Below are 23,908 nucleotides of genomic sequence, written 5' to 3' on the forward strand. Positions count from 1 at the left end.
TTGGGCAATGACGATTATTTTAGGGTTTAGATTACTAAATTTATGAAGCCCAGTGGACCTTAATATTGAAATATCTCTTCAGTATGTTGGCCATTGTTGTAATAAAGGAATCTGAGATTTTGTTCCTTTATTCTAAATATTCACTCTACTTTTAAACCTCTTTTCACTATCAAACTTCTCCAACAAGAAAATGAAACAGTTCCCTTTCCAGGAGCCAAGCTGGTAGAGTGAAAAGGTAGTTGCTCTCACTCTCCCCTATCAACCTCTGAAAACCAAGAAAATATCACCCCAGAAAAAAAAAAACCCTGGAACACCTGAATTGGAAGAAAGACGGGGAGCAGCAGTGTAGCAGCCCAGCAAATGGGTCTCCCAGGGCCACAGCAAAAATAAGGGAGGCAGAACTAAAAGAGGCCCGAGGTGGATAAGTACTCTTCGGCATTCATCTAAAAGGAGGTGAAAGAAACAAGCTAAAGGCTTCCTAAAGCCCGGCCTTGCTGATTCCAACCCAACACCAGGTGAGCTGCCTGAACCCTGCAGCCTTTAATTGTGAAGAAATCCTGAAGCTCAGGTGGTAGAACTGGCAAACACCAACACCTGGACCTCTGAATGCCTCAATGAGGGTGGGGGGAACTGGTGGAAACCAGCTCAGAAAACCACCAGGTGCCTTGGCACTTCACAGCAAAGGATCTCCCAGTGCATTAGCAGAAACAAGGGAGACAACACTGCAGAGGGCCCCAGGCAGATAAACACCCTGCAGCACCCATCTAAAAGGAGCTGAAGAAAGCTAAAGGAAAGGAAAAGCAGGCAACCTAGACTTGCCTGAAAGTTCCAGCCTTGCTGATTCCAGTCCAACACAAGGTAAGCTGCCAGAACAGCCTCCAATTGCCAACATAAGAGGCCCCAGCACACAAAGCCAGTGACCAAGACCTTGGCTCCCAACACAAGAAGCTTGGGTCAGTACCCTCTGTTCCCCAGCAGGAGAGCTCAATTTTTTTTAAAGGCCAGGGAATAAACACCATCAGTAAAAAGAAACATACCGTAGATTCATATTATGAGAAGAGTGAAGATCAAGACAGAAATTCTGAAGAGGACAACATTGTCTACAAACCCGCATCTGCAAGAAGGGAATATGAATTGGTCTGAAGCCCAAAAAGCCTTCTTAGAAAAGCTCAAGCAGGATTTTAATAGTCAAAAGAGAGAGGTAGGAGAGTCCTTCAAAAACACAATTGGCCAATTGGAAAAAAAAATATACTGAAGAAAACAATTCCCTAAAAACATAATTGGCCAATTGAAGGAGCAGTTCAGGGAGTTATAGGAAGAAATAGACAGCAAAACTATACTAGTCGGGGACCTTAACCTCCCCCTCTCAGCACTAGATAACTCTAACCACATAATTAACAAGAAAGAAGTTAAGGAGGTGAACAGAACATTAGAAAAGTTAGGTGTGATAGACCTCTGGAGAAAACTGAATGGGGATAGAAAGGAATACACTTTTTTCTCGGCAGTACATGACACATACACAAAAATTGACCATGTACTAGGGCATAAAAACCTCACAATCCAATGCAGAAAGGCAGAAATATTAAATGCATCCTTTTCAGATCATGACACAATAAAAATTATATGTAATAAAGGGCCATGGAAAGATAGACTAAAAAATAATTGGAAACTAAATAATCTAATCCTAAAAAATGATTGGGTCAAACAACAAATCATAGAAACAATCAATAATTTCATTCAAGAGAATGACAATAATGAGACAACATACCAAAACCTATGGGATGCAGTGAAAGCAGTTCTTAGGGGAAGTTTTATATCTCTAAATGCTTACATAAATAAAATAGAAAAAGAGGAGATTAATGAATTGGGCATACAACTAAAAAAACTAGAAAAAGAACTACTTAAAAATCCTCAACTATTAGAAATATTGAAAACCAAAGGAAAAATTAATAAAATTGAAATTAAGAAAACTATTGAACTAATAAATAAAACTAAGAGCTGGTTTTATGAAAAAACAATAAAATAGATAAACCTTTGGTTAATTTAATTTAAAAAAAGAAAGAAGAAAACCAAATTACTAGTATCAAGAATGAAAAGGGTGAAGCTACCACCAAGGAAGAGGAAATTAAAACAATAATTAGGAATTATTTTGCCCAACTATATGCCAACAAATTTGACAATCTTAGTGAAATGGATACATATTTACAAAAATATAAATTGCCCAGATTAACAGAAGAGGAAGTAAAATACTTAAATAACCCCATCTCAGAAAAAGAAATTGAACAAGCCATTGATGAACTCCCTAGGAAAAAATCTCCAGGGCCAGATGGATTTACATGAATTCTATCAAACATTTAAAGAACAATTAATTCCAATACTATATAGACTATTTGGGAAAATAGGTGAAAAAGGAGTCTTACCAAATTCTTTTTATGATACAAATATGGTGTTGATACCTAAACCAGGAAGAGTCAAAATAGAGAAAGAAAATTATAGACCAATTTCTCTAATGAATATAGATGCAAAAATTTTAAACAAAAAAAAATACTAGCAAATAGATTGCAGCAACTTATCACAAGAATAATACACTATGACCAGGTAGGATTTATACCAGGAATGCAGGGTTGGTTCAATATTAGGAAAACTATCAGCATAATTGAGCATATCAACAACAAAACCAACAGAAACCACATGATCATCTCAATAGATGCAGAAAAAGCTTTTGATAAAATACAACACCCATTCCTATTAAAAACACTAGAAAGCATAGGTATAAATGGAGTCTTCCTTAAAAAAAAAAATTAGCATCTATCTAAACCCTTCAGCAAGCATTATATGTAATGGGGACAGGCTAGAAGCATTTCCAATAAGATCGGGTGAAACAAGGATGTCCATTATCACCACTGTTATTCAATATTGTACTGGAAACATTAGCTTTAGCAATAAGAGAAGAAAAAGAAATTGAAGGCATTAGAATAGGCAAAGAAGAAACAAAGCTATCACTCTTTGCAGATGACATGATGATATACTTAGAGAATCCTAGAGAATCAAGTAAAAAACTACTTGAAATAATAAACAACTTTAGCAAAGTTGCAGGCTATAAAATAAACCCACATAAATCATCAGCATTTCTATATATTACCAACAAAGCCCAACAGCAAGAGATAGAAAGAGAAATCCCATTTAAACTTACTGTAGACATTATAAAATATTTAGGAGTCTACCTACCGAAACAAACCCAGGAACTCTATGAACACAATTAAAACACTTTTCACACAAATAAAATCAGATCTAAATAATTGGAAAAACATCAGTTGCTCATGGGTAGGCCAAGCTAATATAATAAAAATGACAATCCTACCTAAGCTAATTTACTTATTCAGTGCCATACCAATCAAACTACCAAAAATTATTTTATAGAGTTAGAAAAAATAATAACAAGATTCATTTGGAAAAACAAAAGGTCCAGAATATCAAAGGAACTAATGAAAAGAAATGCAGGGGAAGGGCCTAGCAATTCCAGATCTTAAATTGTATTATAAAGCAGATCATCAAAACTGCTTGGTACTGGCTAAGAAATAGGGAGGTGGATCAGTGGAATAGGTTAAATATGCAAGACACAGTAGTCAATGACTATAGTAATCTATTATTTGATAAACCCAAAGACCCCAGCTTCTGGGATAAGAACCCACTCTTTGAAAAAAACTGCTGGGAAAACTGGAAAAGAGTATGGCAGAAACTAGGCATAGACCCAAATCTCACACCATATACCAAAATAAAGTCAAAATGGGTTCATGATTTGCATATAAAGGCTGATACCATAAGTAAACTGGGAGAACAAGGAATAGTTTACCTATCAGATCTATGGAGAACAGAAGAATTCATGACCAAACAGGAGATAGAGAACATTATGAAAAGCAAAATGGATCCTTTTGATTACATTAAATTGAAAAGTTTTTGCACAAACAAAGCCAATGCAACTAAGATTAGAAGGAAGGTAGAAAATTGGGAAAGAATTTTTACAACCAGTCTCTCTGATAAAGGCCTCATTTCTAAAATATATAGAGAATTAAGACAAATTTATAAGAACACAAGCCATTCCCCAATTGATAAATGGTCAAAGGATATGAACAGACAGTTCTCAGATGAAGAAATTAAAGCCATCTATAGTCATATGAAAAAATGCTCTAAATCATTATTGATTAGAGAAATGCAAATCAAAACAACTCTGAGGTACCACATCACACCTATCAGATTGGCCAACATGACAAAACAGGAAAATGATAAATGTTGGAGAAGATGTGGGAAAATTGGAATACTAATACATTGTTGGTGGAGTTGTGAAATGATCCAACCATTTTGGAGAACAATTTGGAACTATGCCCAAAGGGCTACAAAAATGTGCATACCCTTTGATCCAGCAATAGCACTTCTAGGGCTATATCCCAAAGAGATCAAACAAATGGGAAAAGGACCACATGTACAAAAATATTCATAGCAGCTCTTTTTGTGGTGGCAAAGAATTGGAAATTGAGAGGATGCCCAACAATTGGGGAATGGCTGAGCAAGTTGTGGTATATGAGTGTAATGGAATACTATTGTGCTATAAGAAATGATGAGCAGGCTGACTTCAGAAAAACCTGGAAAGACTTATATGGTCTGATGCTGAGTGAAGTGAGCAGAACCAAGAAGACTTTGTACACAATAACAGCCACATTATACAATGACTAATATAGTTAAACTGAATCCTTCTCATCATTACAAGGATCTAAGACATCTCCAGAGGCCTCAGGATGGAAAATGCTGTCCACATTCCAGAGAAAGAATTATGGAAATCTATTCACTATCACTTATTTTTTACCTTCTGTTGAGTTTTGTTTCATCTTTGGTTCTACTACCTAAATGGTAAAATAATGTTCTGTATTACATGATCAAACACTTGTCCCACTGAGGTTGCAAATGCCTTTCTTCATTAGGCAGTTCCCACCTACGTGGTGAATCAATGCACCTTTTATAAAGTACTGAATAGGAAGTGAGGGTTTCTCTTATTGGTTTTAATTTTTACTTACAACTTCGCTAATGTGAAAATATGTTTAATGGGTATATAAATGTAAAGCCTATATCAGATCGTGCACAGTCTTGGGGAGGGTTGGGGAAGGAAGGGGGAGAAAAATTTTCAACTCAAAAGCACATGGAAGTGATTGTTGATAAATCAAAATAAATTAATAAAATTTTAAAAAAAGGAAAGAAAAAGAAAATGAAACAAAAAAAAACCCTCTAACCCATTACTTCCTATAATCTGGCTTCCATCTCCATTGCCATACTTAAAGTAAATACTTGAAAAACACAAAAAACACAACAGCACAAACTCCTGTTCTTCACATTTGATGGCCTTTTCTTTTATTATTTTCATATGATTAGCTCCAAAGCACCGTTTAATGCTAATGCTAATTCTGTCTTGATTGAATTTCTATTCTTTTTTTTTTTTTTTGCTTCTGTAGCATTCTACTACCTAGGATCTCTTCTGCCATCCTAAAGACTAATTCTTTATGTCCTTCACACTCTCCTTTTTTAACTCCCTAAATGTGAATTAGTTCTTTGAAGTTTGATTTCTCAGTAATTTACTTTTCACTCCCTGTATCCTCTTTGAGATCTCATTTATTTTCACAAACATGTGCCTGGAGTTCTTATTATGTGCCTGGAGAATTACATAGGTAAATAAGATACAATCTTTGCTTAGGAGGCACTTATAATCTAAAAGGGTACATAGGGCATTACTGAAATTCAGAGTACAAATGATGAGATTCAAGATGTGTGTGTGGTGAGGTCTTCAGGAAAGAATTAGTTCAGGCTGTCTCCAAATCAATCGTAGGCATTTATTCCAGTTGAAACACATACCAGCAGGCCCCTCCTTAAGGGAGTTCACACACCAGGCTGGAGAGGCTAGGGATTAAAGTGGCATACCTACTGCAGGTGGGTAGATGTAGTATTCAAGGACAGAAAAGTGAGATAATCAGGGATAGTTAGGCAAGTAGGAGGAATTGAAGTAGCTCAGAGTTTCCTGGATATCTAGGCAAATCATTATTCTACTGTTCAGCCCTTTTGCTCAGAAAGGAAGGTCCCCAGTTAGTTTTGGTATTTCATTTGAATCTCACTGTCTCCTAAAGTAGCTTTAAGTAGCACTTCATATAATGGGCTTCTAATTGGCCAGTAGAGAGGCTTCTGTTTTTCCTATCAATATATTAACAAATAAATAATGTAAATGTACGTTGAAGACAACTCTCATACAACACTGGCCTTATTCTATCTTTTGACATCCAATTGGATGCATGAAAATAATAACATATATTCAACTTTTCTGTATATCAAAAACAAATAAGAAACATTTATCTCAAACTAGATATCAATCTGGTTGCTGACTTTGACATTTCTGTTGATTTTCAATCTTTAAATCATCAACCACTCAATGTTGGAATATAAGTGACATCTTAAAATGGCCTTTGCTTTGTTCTTTATATGCAGTTGGCGACTGCATTTTGCCCATTCATCATTATGCTTCTAAAGTCTGTCTCTGTTTTCCTATGGATGCTAATCATCCAAATTGGCTTAACTTTATGTTTAAATTACTGCAATCTTTCTCTTTTTCTGGTCTCTATTCTTATGCTACAGCCTAGAGGCAAAATGGTGACAAAGAAAGATTATCTGAGTTCAGAAGAGCTCTGGATTCACCTTTGAACTCTACAGCTTGTAGCATTCTGAGCAGAAAATTTAATAGCTTTATGACTATGAGGAAATCAACTCATCTTGTCAAGCCTCAATTTTTCATATTAAAATTGGGATAATAACTCATGTGTCATCTACCCTCATGGAATTCTTAGAAAGGTTAAACTGATAACACATTTAGGGCACTTTATAAACTTGAAATCAATATAAAGTATAACTATCTGTTCTGTTCACTGTCTAATTTATTTCTAAATAACATAGCTAGCAACGCAAGTTAATAATTTAATAACAAATTAATAATAATAATAACTAGCATTTCTATAGCACTCTAAGGTTTGAAAAGCAGTTTACATATGTTTACTCATTTGATCCTCACAATATTCCTATGATTTAGCTATTATTAGTATCCGCAAATTTTACAGATGAGGAATTTGAAGCAGAGGTTAAGTGACATGCTCAGATTCACACAGATAATGTCTTCGGCTGGATCTGAACACAGAATTTCTTTATTCCTAATCCAGCAATCTATCCATTTGACAAACTAACTACCTCATTAAATGCTTATTGCTAAGTTAAATGCTAAGGAGAAAAAGTGAACACACATACACATAACAGCCCCTGCTCATAAGGATCTCACAATAAAGGGAGACATAGCATACCAACTATTTAATATATACATACAGTCTATATATACACACATAGATACAAATATATATATATATATATATATATATATATATATATACACAAATATGTGTGTACACATGTGCATACAAGTGCCATGTAAATGTTCACCTTCAGTTAGCCCATTGTGAATCCTTCTATATGTAGTTTAATATTTAACCTGATTTTGTTTATCTATAGAAGGCTTACACAACCTATGGCCCATTGGCCAATTTAGGTTATTGAATAAACCCCCATGAATCAGCTGCATTTCTATATATTACCAGCAAACCCCAACAGCAAGAGATAGAAAGAGAAATTTCATTTATCAAAGTTATTGTAGACATTATAAAATATTTAGGAGTCTACCTCTCAAAACACACCCAGGAATTATATGAACACAATTACAAAACACTTTTCACACAAATACAGTCAGATCTAAATAATTGGAAAAATTTTATTTTATTTATTGCTTATAGGTAGGCTGAGCTAATATAATAAAAATGACAATTCTACCTAAGCTAATTTACTTATTGAGTGCCATACCAATCAAACAACCAAAAATTATTTTATAGAGTTAGAAAAATAATAAGATTCATTTGGAAGAACAAAGGTCCAGAATGTCAAGGGACAAGGAAAGTAATGAAAAGAAATGCAGGGTAATGTAGCCTAGCAATTCCAGATCTCAAACTGTATTATAAAGCAGCAATAATCAAAACTGCTTGGTACTGGCTAAGAAATAGAGTGGTGGATCAGTGGAATAGGTTAAGTATGCAAAATAAATTAGTCAATGACTATAGTAATCTATTATTCGACAAACCCAAAGATCCCAGCTTCTGAGATGAGAACCCACTCTTTGGAAAAAAAAAAAAACTGCTGGAAAAACCAGAAAAGAGTATGGCAGATAGTAGGCATTGATCAAAATCTCACACCATATACCAAAATAAAGTCAAAATGGGTTCATGATTTAGATATGAAGGCTGTTAATGTAAGCAAACGGGGAGAGCAAGAAATAGTTTACCTATCAGATTTATGGAGAACAGAAGAATTCATGACCAAACAGGAGGTAGAGAACATTATGAAAAGCAAAATGGATAACTTTGATCACATTAAATTGAAAAGTTTTTGCACAAAGCCAATGCAACTAAGATTAGAAGGATGTAGAAAATTGGGAAAGAATTTTTACAACCAGTCTCTTTGATAAGGGCCTCATCTGTAAAATATATAGAGAATTATGTCAAATTTATCAGAATATAAATCATTCCCCAATTGATAAATGGTCAAAGGATATGAACAGGGAGTTCTCAGATGAAGAAATTAAAGCCATCTGTAGCCATATGAAAAAATGCTCTAAATCACTATCAATTAGAGAAATGCAACTCAAAACAACTCAGGTACCACATCACACCTATCAGATTGGCCAAGATGAGAAAACAAGAAAATGATAAATGTTAGAGAACATGTGGGAAAATTGGAACACTAATACATTGTTGGTGGAGTTGTGAAATGATCCAACCATTTTGGAGAGCAATTTGCAACTCTGCCCAAAGGGCTATAAACATGTGCATACCTTTAGACCCAGCAATAGCAACTGTAGGGCTATATCCCAAAGAAATCATACAAATGGAGAAAGGTCCCACATGTACAAAAATATTCCTAGCCTCTCCTTTTGTGGTGGCAAAGAATTGGAAATTGCAAGGATGCCCATCAATTGGGGAATGACTGAGCAAATTGTGGTGTATGAATGTAATGGAATACTATTGTGCTATAAGAAATGATGAACAAGCTGACTTTAGAAAATCCTGGAAAGACTTGTATGGTCTGATGCTGAGTGAAGTGAGCAGAATCAAGAGAACGTTGTACACAATAACAGCCACATTGTGTGATGAATAATATTGATAAACTTAGCCCTTCCCAGCAATACATGGACCTGAGACATCTCCAAAGGCCCCATGATGCTATCCACAGCCAAAGAGAGAACTATGGAGTTTGAATGCGGAGAGAAGCACACTATTTGCTATTTTTTTCTCTTCTGTTAAGTTTTGTTTCCTCTTTCTGGTGGTTCCTCCTATTAGTTCTAATTCGTACTTGCAACATCACTAATTTGAAAATATGTTTAATAGGAATGTATATATGTAGCCTATATCAGATTGTGTACCATCTTGGGGAGGGTGGTGGGGAGGAAGGGGGAGAAGAATTTTAAACTCAAAAGCATATGGAAGTGATTTTTGATAAATCAAAATAAATTAATAAAAATTTTTAAAAAATCATTCATATGATAGCTCTTGAATGCTAAAAAAAAAAAAGCAACATATCCGAAACTCAACTTATTATCATTCTTCCAAAACTTTTCTTTTCATCACTTCCCTATAGAAGGAAATTAGTTTGGAAGGTATTTGAAGACACCACTATAATTCTAATCGCTCAGGCTCATAACCTTGATGAGGTCCCTTATTCCTGATTCTCACCCCTTATATCCAATGTCTTTTCAAGGTCTTTAAATTTAACCTTTGTAACATACCTCCCATATACCTCCTCACCTCTGAAATTACTACAACCCAGGTGCAGGTCCTTATCACTTCACACTTCGACTACTTCAACAGCCTGACTGTTGGTCTCTCTGTCACAAATTACCACTGCTGTCCATTCTTTGTTCAGCTGTCAAAGTGATCTTACTAAAACTCTCACATTGGATATTGGATAAAATCAGGTGGCTTCCTGTCTCCTCTTGGAACAAGTATAAAATCCTTCGTTTGACATTCAGAAACCTTCACAACTAGCCAGTAACTCTGTGCCCCTCATACATGAATTATCTATCTTCTCATATTTTATATGTCCTGTTCTTCCTACAAACGCTAAGATCCAGTGATGCTGACCTCCTCGCCATTCCTTTAAAAAACATTCTATCTCTTAACTCCGAGTGCTTCAATTATTTTGCAAAAACTTTTTCTTAATTTAATATGATCAAAATCACCCATTTTACATTTCATAATTCTGTCTCTCATTTTTTCCATAAAATCTTCTGTTCTCCATAGATCTGACAAACATTCCTTGCTCTCCTATTTTGTTTATGATATCACACTTTATACTAAATTATGTGCCCATTTGGCCCTTAGTATAGAGTATCAGTTCTTGGTCTATACATAGTTTCTGCCATACTATTTGATAGTTTTCCCAGCAATTTTTGTCAAATAGTGATTTTTTAAAATTTTTTTTCTTTTTTTTTTAGTGAGGCAATCTGGGTTAAGTGACTTGCCCAAGGTCACCAGCTAGTACATGTCAAGTGTTTGGTCTGAGACCAGATTTGAATTCAGGTTCTTCTGACTTCAGGGCCAGTGCTCTATCCACTGCACCACCTAGCTGCCCCCAAATAGTGATTTCTTGTCCCGAAAACTTGGGTCTTTGGGTTTATCAAATGCTAGATTACTACGGTCATTTACTATTGAGTTTTGTGTAACTAATCTATCCCACTGATCCACTACTCTATTTCTTAGCCAGTACAAGATTGTTTTGATGATCCCTGCTTTATGTTACATTTTGAAATCTGGTAGAGTTATACCATATTTTTCACTTTTTTTTTCATTGTTCCCCTTGATATTAGTCACCTTTTGCTCTAGATGAATTTTGTTAATATTTTTTTTCTAGCTCTTTAAAATAGTTTTGGTAGTTTGATTGGTATGGCATTGAATAAGCAAATTCATTTAGGAAGAATTGTTATTTTTATGATATTGGATTGGCTTATCCATGAGCAATTGCTATTTTTCCAGTTGTTTAGATTGAGCTTTGTTAGTTGAGAAGTGTTTTGTAATTGTGTTCATATACTTCTTGGGTTCTTCTTGGCAGGTAGACTCCCAAGTATATTTTATTGTCTACATTTATTTTATTTTTTAATTTAAATATTTTCTTTTCCCCAATTACACATAGCAACAATTAACATTTATTTAAAAAAAAAGTTCTGTTGTCTTTCCCTGTCCCTTCCCTTCCCACTTCATTTCAATACTGATATATATATATATATATATATATATATAATATATATATATATTATATATATATATATATATATATATATATATATATTATATATATATTATGTATGTGTGTGTGTGTGTGTGTGTGTGTGTGTGTGCACGTGTGTGTTCATGCTTGTGTGTGGGGGGGTGGGGGGGTGGGTGTGTGCAGTCAGGCAAAACATGTTTCCATATTAGTCCCATTGTGAAAGAAAACACAGGAGATCAAAACAAAAAAGAAAAAAAATAAAGAAAAAAAGTTGACTGAAATCTGCATTCATACTACATCACTTCTTTTTCTGGAGTTGAATAGCATATTTTATCATACGTCCTTCAGAATGTTCTTGATCATTCTATTGTTGAGAATAGCTAAGTGACTTACAGTTGATCATAATACAATTTCCTAGTATTATTGTACACAATGGTTTCCTCATTCTCCTCATTTCACTTTGCATCAGTTCACATAAGTCTTTCCAGGTTTTTCTGAGAGCATCTTGCTCATTATTTCTTATAACACAATATTATTCCATCAAAATCACACACAACTTGTTCAGCCATGTCCCAATTGATGAACAGACCCTCAATTTCCAAATCTTCTCCACCAACAAAAGAGTTGCTATAAAATATTTTCATACCTATAGGGCCTTTTCCTTTTCCTTTCTTTTTAAAAAGTCTTTACCATCAGATTCACCAGTGATAGTGCCTGATCAAAGTATATGCATGGTTTTATAGCCCTTTCAGCATAGTTCAAAATTTCTCTACAGTGTAGTTGATACAGTATACTACTTGACAACATTTCTGATTTCTTGAAATATAGCTCTGGAAACCCAAAGTTTGATAAATAAAGCCCAATGGGACTCAACTGGAGCTTCCTGACTATGCCTTTAAACCTCACTCTGGCTCTCACTAATTGGCCAATAATAGGTCCCAGACCGAGCCTCACTTGCTCACTGTTTTGTTTATGTATTGATGGCTCAGAGTGAGTGTAAATAGCAATTGTTTCTATTCTGGCCAGAATTCTTGAGAGTGTTTCCTTTCCAGATTGATTCTTTTGAAAAAGCAAACTAGGCCATCTTTTGCCTCAATTTTTATCTAGCTTCTCATCTAACTTTTAATCACTGAATGGGTGTTATCTCAGACAAATTGAGAAGGTGGGAAGACCTTAGTTCAAAAAGGACAAAGTCTGCCACTGCTTGAGGCTGTCATCATCCTGACCTGTCTTGCCACTGGATTCCAATTGATTCTGGAGGAGAGAATGAGGCTGAAGACTTTACTCATCCTTGTCTCACTTAAATCCAATTCATTTGAAAGTCAAGGCAACACCCTCCTTATGTCATTGGCCCTATTTGAGAATGAAGGATGTGAGGCACCTAGGTGTCACAGTGGATAAAGCACCAATCCTGGAATCAGGAGAGACTGACTTCAAATCCAGCCTCAGACACTTGACACTTAACTTGCCGTGTGACTCTTGGCAAGTCACTTAACCCCATTGCCTACTGTGAGAGAGAGAGAGAGAGAGAGAGAGAGAGAGAGAGAGAGAGAGAGAGAGAGAGAGAGAATGAAGGATGAACAACCTTCACCAACAGTGCATTAGAGTCTCAATTTTTCCACATTTCCTTCAACACTGGCTTTTTCTGTCATATTAGCCAATCTAATAAGTGTGAGGTAGCACTTCAGAATTGTTTTTTAACTCCCATTTTTCTAGCCAGTAGTGATCTAGATCATTGCCTCAAGTAACTATAGAAACCTCCAATGATTTCATCTGAAAGCTGGTTGTTCAGATCCTGTTACCATTTATCAATTGAGGAGTGCTTATTTTTATAAATACTACTTAGTTGCTTCTCTCTTTCCTCTCGGCCTGGACGGCAGCAGTATGGGAAAGTGCTGTGGTCTTCATACTGCTAGAAAGTTCCAATGCCACAGGAGAAACCAAAAGTGGCATGACAAACAATATAAGAAAGCTAATTTGGGCACTGTCTTGAAGGTCAATCCATTTGGAGGAGCATCTCATGCAAAAGGGATTGTCTTGGAAAAAGTTGGCGTGGAAGCCAAGCAGCCCAATTCTGCCATCAGGAAGTGTGTGAGAGTCCAGCTCATTAAAAATGGCAAAAAAAATCACTGCCTTTGTTCCCAGTGATGGCTGCTTGAACTTTATTAAGGAAAATGATGAAGTTTTGGTACCTGGATTTGGTCAAAAAGGTCATGCTGTTAGTGATATTCCTGGAGTCCAATTCAAGATTGTAAAAGTTGCATATGTTTCTCTTCTGGCCTTGTACAAAGGCAAGAAGGAAAGACCAAGATCATAAAAACTGTATAATGTCTTTGTCATAGTAAAAAAAATTCATGTAAAAATAAATAAATATTACTTAGTTCTCTTTATTTTTGATAAATGAGTTCTTCATCAGAGAAACTTGCTTTAATTTTTTTGTTATGATTACATTGTATTTCTTTTCATCTTATCTCCCCTCCATTTACCTTACTCTCTTTCTTTTCACCCTATCTATTCTCAAAAATGTTTTGTTTCTGAATCTTATCTCCCTTAATCTACCTTCCTTTTTATCCACACACCTCCCTCTCACTTTCTCTTATCCTCTTCCACTCATACTTTCCTGTATGGTAAGAGATTTCCATACCCAACTGCATGCGTACCTTAGTATCTGTTTTATCCAATTTTGATGAGAGTAAGGTTAATACCCTCTCCATTGAGCTCCTCCATTTTCCCCTCCATTGTAAAAGTTATTTTGTGCCTCATTTGTGTCAGATAATTTATCCCATTCTACTTTTTCCTTTCTCCTGTCAGTGAATTCCTCTTTCTCATCAATTATTTTTTTAGATATTTATCTCATTATGTTAAATTCACATCTGTGTATTTTATGTATACTTTTTCTAACTGTCTTAATAATGAAAAATTTTAGGACTTACAAGTATCATTTTCCCATGTAGGAATGTAAACAATTTAACTTTATTGAATGACTTATGATTTATCTTTCCTGGTTCCTTTTATATACTTTTCTTGAATCTTGTACTTTCTTTAATTTTATTTTTAATTTATAGAATAAAGCAAGCATTTTCATTACATAGTATAATAAAAAACAATTGTACATGAAACCACAAATCTGCTATGCACAACTTTCTATTCCTTTCAAATATACAATAAAATTATCATGTCCATTTTTTTCTTCCCTCCAACCCCCACCGTAGAGATGTCTACCATCAGACACAAATAGGTATTTATATGTAAAATTATTCTATACACACTTCCATTTATCTCTTCTTTCTCAGGATGCAGATAGTATCTTTCTTCATACACCCTTTATATGTAATCGGGGTGTTTATAATAGACCAAAAAAACCTGGATTTGCTCAAGGTCATTCTTAAAAGAACATTACTGTTACTTTATGGAATGTTCCCTTGGTTCTGCTCATTCCACTCTTTGTTATTTCATCTAAGTCTTCCATGTGTTTCTAAAGTCACTGAGCTCATCATTTCTTATAGCACAGTAGCATTGTATCACAAACATATACTACAACCTTTTCAGTCATTCACCAATTGATACAGGCACCCCTGAAATTTCCAGTTCTTTGCCACCACAAAGAGAGCTGCTAAACATTTAGAACATATAGGTTCTTTATTTTAAATGTTTTCCCTACTCATCTTTGTAAATAGACCAAGTAGTGGTATTGCTTGGTCAAAGGGAATTGGTAGTTTAATAACAATTTGGGCATAACTCCCAAAGGAGCTTGGATTACAACCAAGGATCAATTACCCAGAGAAAATCAGCATGATCTTTCAGGGGTGGAGATGGATATTCAACAAATAGGGGACTTCCATACCATCCTGATAAAAAGACTAGAGCTCAACAGAAAATTTCATCTTCAAATATAAGACTCAAGAGAGACATAAAAAGGTAAATGGGACAGAAAGAAACATGTTATTAATGAGAGCAAACTATTTACATCCCTGCAAGGGAAGATGACACTTGTAACTCTTCAGAACTGTATTGTTATTACACCATGTTAAAGGGGTATACATAAAGGGGGTGAGTATAAATTGACTTTGATGTAATGATGGAAAAAATCTAATCAAGTGGGTTAAACAGATCTAGGTAAGTGAATTAATCTGATCTAACTAAGAAAACGTACTGAGAGAAAAGGAAAGGAAGAGGCACACAAGGGTAAATTACATTACAGGAAAAGGCACAAAAACCTATTACACCAGAGGGAAAGAAAGGAGGAAGATGAACGTTGTTTGAACCTTACTCTCACCAGATTTGGCTCAAGAAGGGAATAACATAATTGGTTAGGTACCGAAATCTAACATGTCCTATAGGCAGTAGGAGGGAAAAGCAGAAAGAAAAAGGAGGGGGGTAATAGAAGGGAGGTGGGACTGAGGGAGGTGGTGGTCAAAAGCAAAACATTAGTGAGGAGGGAAAAGGAGAAAGGAGAAAGAAAAGCATAAACGGGGTGGGAGGTTGGAGGAAGGATACAGAGAAAGGCACAGACAGTAATCATAATTGTGAATGTGATATATAAATGTAATTAAATACTATTGTTTTGTAAGAAATGATGAACAGGCAGCCTTCAGATAAACCTGGAAAGACTTGTATGGTTTGATGCTGAGTGAAATGAGCAGAACCAGGAGAATGTTGCACACAGTAACAACCATGCTGTGTGATGACTAACATTGACAGACTTAGCCCTTCTCAGCAATGCAAGGATCTAAGACATTTCCAAAGGTCTCATGATGGAAAATACTATCCACATCTAAAGAAAGAAATATGGAGTTTGAATGCAGATCAAAGCATACTTTTTGCTATTTTTTTCTTCTGTTGTGTTTTGTTTCCTCTTTCCTTAGAACCAATTGGTTCTAATTCTTCCTTACAACATCACTAATGTAAATATATGTTTAACAGGAATGTATATGTATAGCCTATATTGGATTGAGAGCCATCTTGTGGAGTGAGGGGGGAGGGGGAGAAAAATTTAAAACTCAAAAGCTTATGGAAATGATTGTTTTTTCAAAATGTTTTATTGAATTATCAACAATCACTTCCATAAGCTTTTGAGTTCACAAAAGATAAAACAATGACTCAGGGCAAACATAAAGCAGTAAAAATAGATAAAAGAAAGTGCAGAACAGGGGTCTTCCTGAGACAACTGGTCATCTGAAGAAACATGCCTGGGAGAAGTTTCACCCCTGTGAATATTAAACACCTCCTGGCTAGGGACCCCTTAAACAAAAGGTAGGAAGCCCTGGGGTTAGCTAGGTTGTGAGGCTACCTTGCCCCAGCTACAGGAACTTTTACCCATGGGACAGTGAAAGGAGTTGGGCATCTGAGCAAGGGAAGATAACAGACTTCTGCTCACAAGGAATGCCAGATCCAGCTGTGCTGTGGAGATGTAGTGGGGGCAAGACAGAACCAGCACACACCTGATGAGTTCAGGAGCAGTGAGTGGGGTGAGGATACTGCTGACTGTAGGCACCTACAGGAAGCTGGAGGTCTTGATTTTGGTTCGAGGTCAGAGAAGAGAACTGAAGGAGGATCTGAGTCCAGAGGCACCATCCCCGATACCCCAGGACTAGAGGTGATTACAAAAATTAAGCTATTAGAAATGCAAGGCAAAGGAGAAAGAATCCAACCATAGAAAGTTACTATGGGAATAGAGAAGGCCAGGGTTCGTCTTCAGAGGAGGATAGTGAAGTAAAGAAACCCTCTTCTGCCCCAAAGAGTAGTATCAAATGGTCACTATATATATGTGTGTGTGGATAGATAGATAGATAGATAGATATAGATATGAACTTAAAGACTTTAAATATCAAATGAGAAAGATTGAGGAAAATCTAAAAGAAAAATAAGAACAATCCAAGAAAACAAGAAGAAAATGAAAACAAAAATCAGCCAATTAGAAAAGGAGATCCAGAATCTCAAAGAAGAAAAAAATTTCTCGAAAATGAGAATTGGGCCCAAGGCGGCTGGTTTCAGACAGCTCAAGACTGAGGGGCACTTCACGTGATTTGCCTCCCACAGCCGCCAAGATAGCGCCTGGACTTTCCTACCAGACTCCATTCCCCCCCCCCCCCGCCCCGGCTTTCCTGCCTTGACCCGGTTCGCAGCCATGGCCTTGTGCAACCGCCTTGCTCTGCTCCCGGGTTTGGCGCTGCTTCTGACAGCTGCTTGACCGCCGCTGACGCCACCTTCGATGTGCTCGAGCTCATGGAGGACTACTTCGAGCCGCGCATGGCCGGTACTGGCAGTGCCGGCCTCATGCTGCTAGAGTTCTTCGCGCCCTGGTGTGGACATTGTAAGAGGGTTGCCCCAGAATTTGAAGCTGCAGCAACCAGGCTAAAAGGTATAGTTCCTTTGGCAAAGGTTGACTACTGCCAACTCAAATACTTGTAATAAATATAGAGTCAGTGGCTATCCCAGCCTGAAAATATTTAGAAACGGTGAAGAATCAGGTGCCTATGATGGCCCTGGGACAGCTGGTGGAATTGTGAGTCATCTGAAGAAGGAGGCAGGACCTGCCTCAGTTCCTCTCATGTATATAGAAGATTTTGGAAAGTTCATTAGTGACAAATCTGCTTCTATAGTCGGTTTCTTCAGAGACTTATTCAGTGAGTCTCACTCAGAGCTCCTAAAAGCAGCTACAAAAGAGGGAAAACTACCAATTTGCACACACCAATGTTGATGCCCAGGTGAGGAAGTATGATGCTGATGCAGAGGATATCACCTTGTTCTGCCTCCACATCTGGCTAACACATTTGAGGGAAATGGTGTACAGTACACAGAGAAAAAGATAACCAGCGGCAAAATTTAAAAAAAAATTATTCAGGAGAACATTTTTGGTATTTGCCCTCTCATGACAGAAGACAACAAAAACTTATTCCAGGGCAAGGATGTACTTGTGGCTTACTATGATGTGGACTATGAAATAAATACTAAAGGATCCAACTACTGGAGAAACAGAGTAATGATGGTGGCACAGAGATTCCTGGAATCTGGAAAGAAACTCAGCTTTACTGTTGCTAGTTTTAAATTTTTAGTCATGAACTTTCTGACTTCGGCTTGGAAAGAACCTTTCGAGAGGTCTCTGTTGTTGCCATCAAAACTGCAAAAGGAGACAAATATGTTATGCAAGAGGAATTCCCTGTGATGGGAAGGCCCTGGAGCGATTCATGTAGAATTACTTTGATGGCAACCTAAGGAGATACTTAAAGTCTGAACTTATCCCAGAGAATAATGATGGACCGGTGAAGGTAGTTGTATCTGAGAACCTTGATGAAATTGTGAATAAACATAAAGATGTTCTGATAGAATTTTATGCCCGTTGGTGTGGTCAAAAAATTGGAACCCAAGTACAATGAGTTGAGAGAAAAGCTCAGCAAAGATCCCAATGGTGTCATAGCAAAGATGGATGCTACAGCCAATGATGTGCCTTCCCCATATGAAGTCGGAGGCTTCCCTACCATCTACTTCTCTCCAGCCAACAGTGAGCAGAATCCAAGGAAATATGAAGGTGACCATGAAGTTTCTGACTTTATTAACTACCTACAAAGAGAAGATACAAATCTTCCTGTGATGCAAGAGGAAAAATCCAAAAAGAAGGCAGAGGAAGATCTCTAAAGTAGCAGTCAAAAACAGACAACTTTGTAAAAAGACTCTTTTACCAGTGATGGGGCAGTCAGTGCCTCAGGGATAAGTGGGCAGTGTGGATACCATTTGAATCCTGTTTAATTTTCTTTAAGCTGTTTCTTTAGATGCATTGTTAATGGAAACACCAAGACGAGCTGATTTGTTTGTGGTGTGGGGGGATAGGGGTGGGGAAGGATTATTTGTGTTGGAGGAATATTGAAGGGAGAGGGGAGTTGAGCTTCCAATTTTTTCTTTTTGTATATTTGGAACAGTGACAATAAATGAATCCCCTTTAAACTTAAAGAAAAGAAAAGAAAGAAAATCAGAATTGGGAAGATGCGCAACGGCTAAGGCAGTGAAGCACCTGCCAGGTCCGATAGAGTGTCTGAGCCCCGACACCGCTGCTCCCGACCCGTGGTAACCCTGTGTGACCTCAAGGCTGTGATAAAAAAATGCCGACATGTAGGAGGAGACGCAGCAGGACTCAGTAGAATGTGCCACCCAGGCCCTGGAGAAATATAACGTAAAGAAAGACATAGCAGCCCACATCAAGAAGGAGTTGGACAAGAAGTACAACCCCACCTGGCACTGCGTCGTGGGGAGGAACTTCGAAAGCCACGTGACGCATGAGAGAAAGGACTTCATCTACTTCTACCTGGGCCAGATCGCCATTCTCCTGTTCAAGTCTGATTGGAGCGTGGCCTGTGCCTCCTGCCCGGAAAGCCTTCCGGATCACAAGGACTGCAGCCTAAATTCCAAATATAAGAGACTGAATGATCTTCAATGTTGCCATGGGAACACCTCCAGCTTTAAGCCTTTATTGTGTTGTTGTACAGGACATCCTATGCACTAGTTTGTTGTGGTTATAAAACGATTAGCCAAAAAAAAAATCAGAATTGGGTAAGGGGAAGCTAATGAAGTTATAAGAGATCAGAAAATAATAAAACAGAATAAAAATAATGCAAAAATGGAAGAGATGACTTGTTCAGTTTCTTTTTTTCTAAAATGGGGTTATTTAAGTATTTTATTTCCTCTTCTGTTAATCTTGGCAATTTATATTTTTGTAAATATTCATCATTTCACCTAGATTACCAGATTTATTGGCATACACTTGAACAAAATAGCTCCTCATTATTGCTTTATTTTCCTCTTTATCGGTGGAGAATACAAGTTTTTCCTTTTTTATACTGGTAATATGATTTCCTTCTTTCCTTTTTAAATCAAATTAACAAAGGTTTATCTATTTTTTTATAAAACCACCTCTTAGTTTTATTCTTTTAGTTAATTATTTTCTTTAGTATTTTCTTATTATCATTTTCTTAATCTTTTTTGATTTTCAGAATTTTTAAAGTGGCATTTAATTATGGGAGACTTAATTTGTTATATTTCTAACTTTTTTTTTGTTGCATGCCCAATGCATTCATCTCTTTCTCTATTTTATTCATGTAAGCGTTTAGAGATATCAAATTTATCCTAAGAACTGCTTTGAATACATCCCATGAGTTTTGATGTCAGCTCATTATTGCCATCCTCTTTGATGAAGTTATTGTTTGTATGATTTGTTGTTTGACCCACTCATTCTTTAAGATTACATTATATAGTTTCCAATTAATTTTTAGTCTGTCTTTCCATGGCCTTTCATTGCATATAATTTTATTGCATCATGATCTGAAAAGGATGCATTTAATATTTCTGCCTTTCTGTATTGGATTGTGAGGTTTTTATGTCCTAGAAAATTGTCAAAGGTTATGAATATCAGTTTTCAGATGAAGAAATTAATGCTATCTGTAGTCATCTGAAAAAAATACTCTAAACTGCTATTGATTTGAGAAACTTTGAGGTACCACATCACACCTATCAGGTTGACTAATATGACAAAACAGGAAAATTATAAATATTGGAGAAGATGTGGGAAAATTGGCACATTAATGCATTGTTGGTAGAGTTGTGAACTGATCCAACCATTTTGGAGAGCAATTTGGAACTATGCCCAAAGGGATATAAATTGTGCATATACTTTGATCCAGCAGTATCACTTCTTGTGCTATATCCCAAAAAGATCATAACAATTGGAAAAATACCTACATGTACAAAAATATTTATAGCAGCCCTTTCTGTGGTGGCAAAGAATTGGAATTGAGGGGATGCCTATGAATTAGAGAATGGCTGAACAAGTTGTGGCATATGAATATATTGTGGTGCTATTGTGTTATAAGACAAGATAAGCAGGGGGATTTCAGGGAAGAAAAAAAAAACTTGGAAGGACTTAAATGAACTGATGCTGAATGAAATGATCAGAACCAGAACATTGTACATGGTAACAGCAACACTGTGGGATGACCAGATATGATAGACTTAGCTCTTCTCAGCAATACAGTGATCTAGGACAATTCCGAAAGAAGCATGATGAAAAATGCTATCCACATCCAGTGGAAGTCAGATGGAAGTATATTATTTTCACATTTTTGTTGTGTTTTTTTTCCTTTTTTTGTGATTTCTCCCTTTTGTTCTGATTCTTCTTTCACAACATGACTAATGGGGAATTTTTTTAAAATTTAATTGTACATGTGAAGTCTATATCAGATTGTATACTATCTTGGTGAAGGGAGAGAGCAGGGAAGAAGAAGAATAGATTTATGTGGAGGTATATTGAGTGATGAAAAGGTAAAAAGTATGCTTAAGTGAGAGAAAATCAGAGTTAAGGGCTGTGGAGGACAAAAAGCTATGGGTCATGGTGACATCAAAGGCAATCACCAAGTATCTCTGCCTCTTAAAAAATCACTGATTCTTCTGGATGACTCATTTTATTGACTTTCTTCTGCATTTCTGGATCTTACCAGCTTTTAATGACTTCTTCTGGCTAAACACCTTTAATTTGTTAATCATTTCTGTGAGTATTGGGATGGAACAAAGGGACAGATGATAGAAGTAAAGAAGGTTCAGAAGTTATGAAGCCTCTTTGTTTTCCCAAAGTATAAGAATAAGTTTGGGCTAGAGAAGATTGTGAATCAAGTGTTGTACTTCCTAAGAAAGGATATAATATAACCTGCAGTCATTATTTAGTTTCAGTAATACGAATGGATATAGTGAATCTTAAAGGAAGTGAGCCTTCTGAGTATTGGAGGGATAATTAGGGACTTAGAGGGGCAATGAGGGGCAAAGAGTAGTTCTAATTCATTCTCTTGTATCAGAATTTGGGGGGATGGGGGGTATTATAATGTAAAAATAGTAGTAGATACATCTTGTTCAGTTATGCCTGTTTCTTTGGAACATAGCATGATAATGCTGACCATTTGATTTTCTTGGCAAAGATACTGGAGTGCTTTGTCATTTCCTTTCTCCACTGAATTAAGAAAAACAGCTTAAGTGACTTACTCACTGTCACACAACTAGTGTCTGAGGCCTGAATTGAAATCAGGTCTTCCTGACTTTAGGCACAGTGTTCTATCCACTGAGCTATCTAGCTGCTTCCAATTGGAGATGGCTAGAAATGCATTATCATCTGATGAGAATCAGGTGATTAAAGACTGCGAAAAGATAAAAGATGTGTGAGTGAGAGGAAGAAGTCTAATCTGAAGGATAGTTTGGTAACTATATAAGGAGGGAGGGCAATGATAGTTGAATCCAACTTACAGACATGTAGTGATGCTTAAAAGTGAAGATCCCTGTCAAATGCATTGCAAAACGTAAAATGTTATATAAATGTTTCTTATCTATATAGTTATTGTCATCATTATCATTATTTTTACAATCAATGGGCAAGGTCTAATAGGACAGATTCTAGAGTATCAAGAATGGGCAGAAAGCATTAGGCAGTGTTAGCAGACTGTGATTCTGAATCAAAGTTCTAATGCGTGAAAGAGGAAATTTATCAAGGGGTACCTGATTTTGTCAGGCTCCCAAGTAGAACACAGCAAATCCACCTCATGCCTCAGCTGGGTAGGAACCAAGGTCTGTAGCAGTGTAAAATTTTCCAACAGCTTAGTTTAGGCAACTGCAGCTCTTTCTGAGAAGGGTAATGGAAACCTGATGTGAGATGACTGAGGTTTTATCACATATTGGGCCAGGATGGCAAAATACCTAGTTTATGGACCCTTCCTTATCTTGGAGGATTAAGATCTTGTTGATTCTTCTCATGTTTTCTTTAAGCAATAGAAGTTCTCCTCTCTAGCCACCCATACCCACTCCTCTAGGTTTGAGCTCTTATTGAAATTCTCACCCTGCTGGCTTCTAACTTCTAATTTCCAGGCTGTTCCAGGATTAAAATTCTCTCTCTCTCTCTCTCTCTCTCTCTCTCTCTCTCTCTCTCTCTCTCTCTCTCTCTCTCTCTCTCTCTCTCTCTCTCTCTTTCTTTCTTTCTCTCTCTCTCTCTCCCTCTCTCTCTTGAACTGAGTTACCTTGCTCCCAATGGGAAAACTCCTTCACTCTTTTTTCTTTGAATATATGTGTGTGTGTGTGTGTGTGTGTGTGTGTATACACACACACGTATATGTGCATATGTATATGTATATATATGTGTATGTGTATATACACACACACATATATACATATACACATATACACATATATATGTATATGTGTGTGTACATATATATATATACACACATATATACACACTATATATACATACATACATACATACATATATATATACATACATACATATATATATATATATATATATATATATATATATATTTATTTACTACCTGCTATGTGTTTTACTTGTAGAAACAATTTTTGATGAGAAATTAGTCAAGCCTTGGGTTCTCAATTTTCCCAATTGACTAACAGTGATCAGAACTTTACCTTGAATTTCAAATCACATTCCCTAGCTCAATAATATTTAAGCGAGCAGTTAGATAAAATTCTAACCTGT

The 23,908-nt window shown here is 36.4% G+C and overlaps 3 pseudogenes; all 3 read left to right on the forward strand.

Annotated features, from left to right (window-relative positions):
* The first annotated feature begins 13,269 nt into the window (after positions 1 to 13,269).
* On the forward strand, positions 13,270 to 13,702 carry LOC110210799 (small ribosomal subunit protein uS12 pseudogene; annotated as a pseudogene).
* A 3,810-nt stretch (positions 13,703 to 17,512) lies between these two features.
* On the forward strand, positions 17,513 to 19,020 carry LOC110210884 (protein disulfide-isomerase A3 pseudogene; annotated as a pseudogene).
* Positions 19,021 to 19,069: 49 nt separating this feature from the next.
* On the forward strand, positions 19,070 to 19,882 carry LOC110210870 (dynein light chain 1, cytoplasmic pseudogene; annotated as a pseudogene).
* The last annotated feature ends 4,026 nt before the right edge of the window (positions 19,883 to 23,908 follow it).

This window comes from Phascolarctos cinereus, unplaced genomic scaffold (genome assembly GCF_003287225.1).
Source record: "Phascolarctos cinereus isolate Bilbo 61053 unplaced genomic scaffold, phaCin_HiC Scaffold_726;HRSCAF=1367, whole genome shotgun sequence".
NCBI lineage: Eukaryota > Metazoa > Chordata > Mammalia > Diprotodontia > Phascolarctidae > Phascolarctos > Phascolarctos cinereus.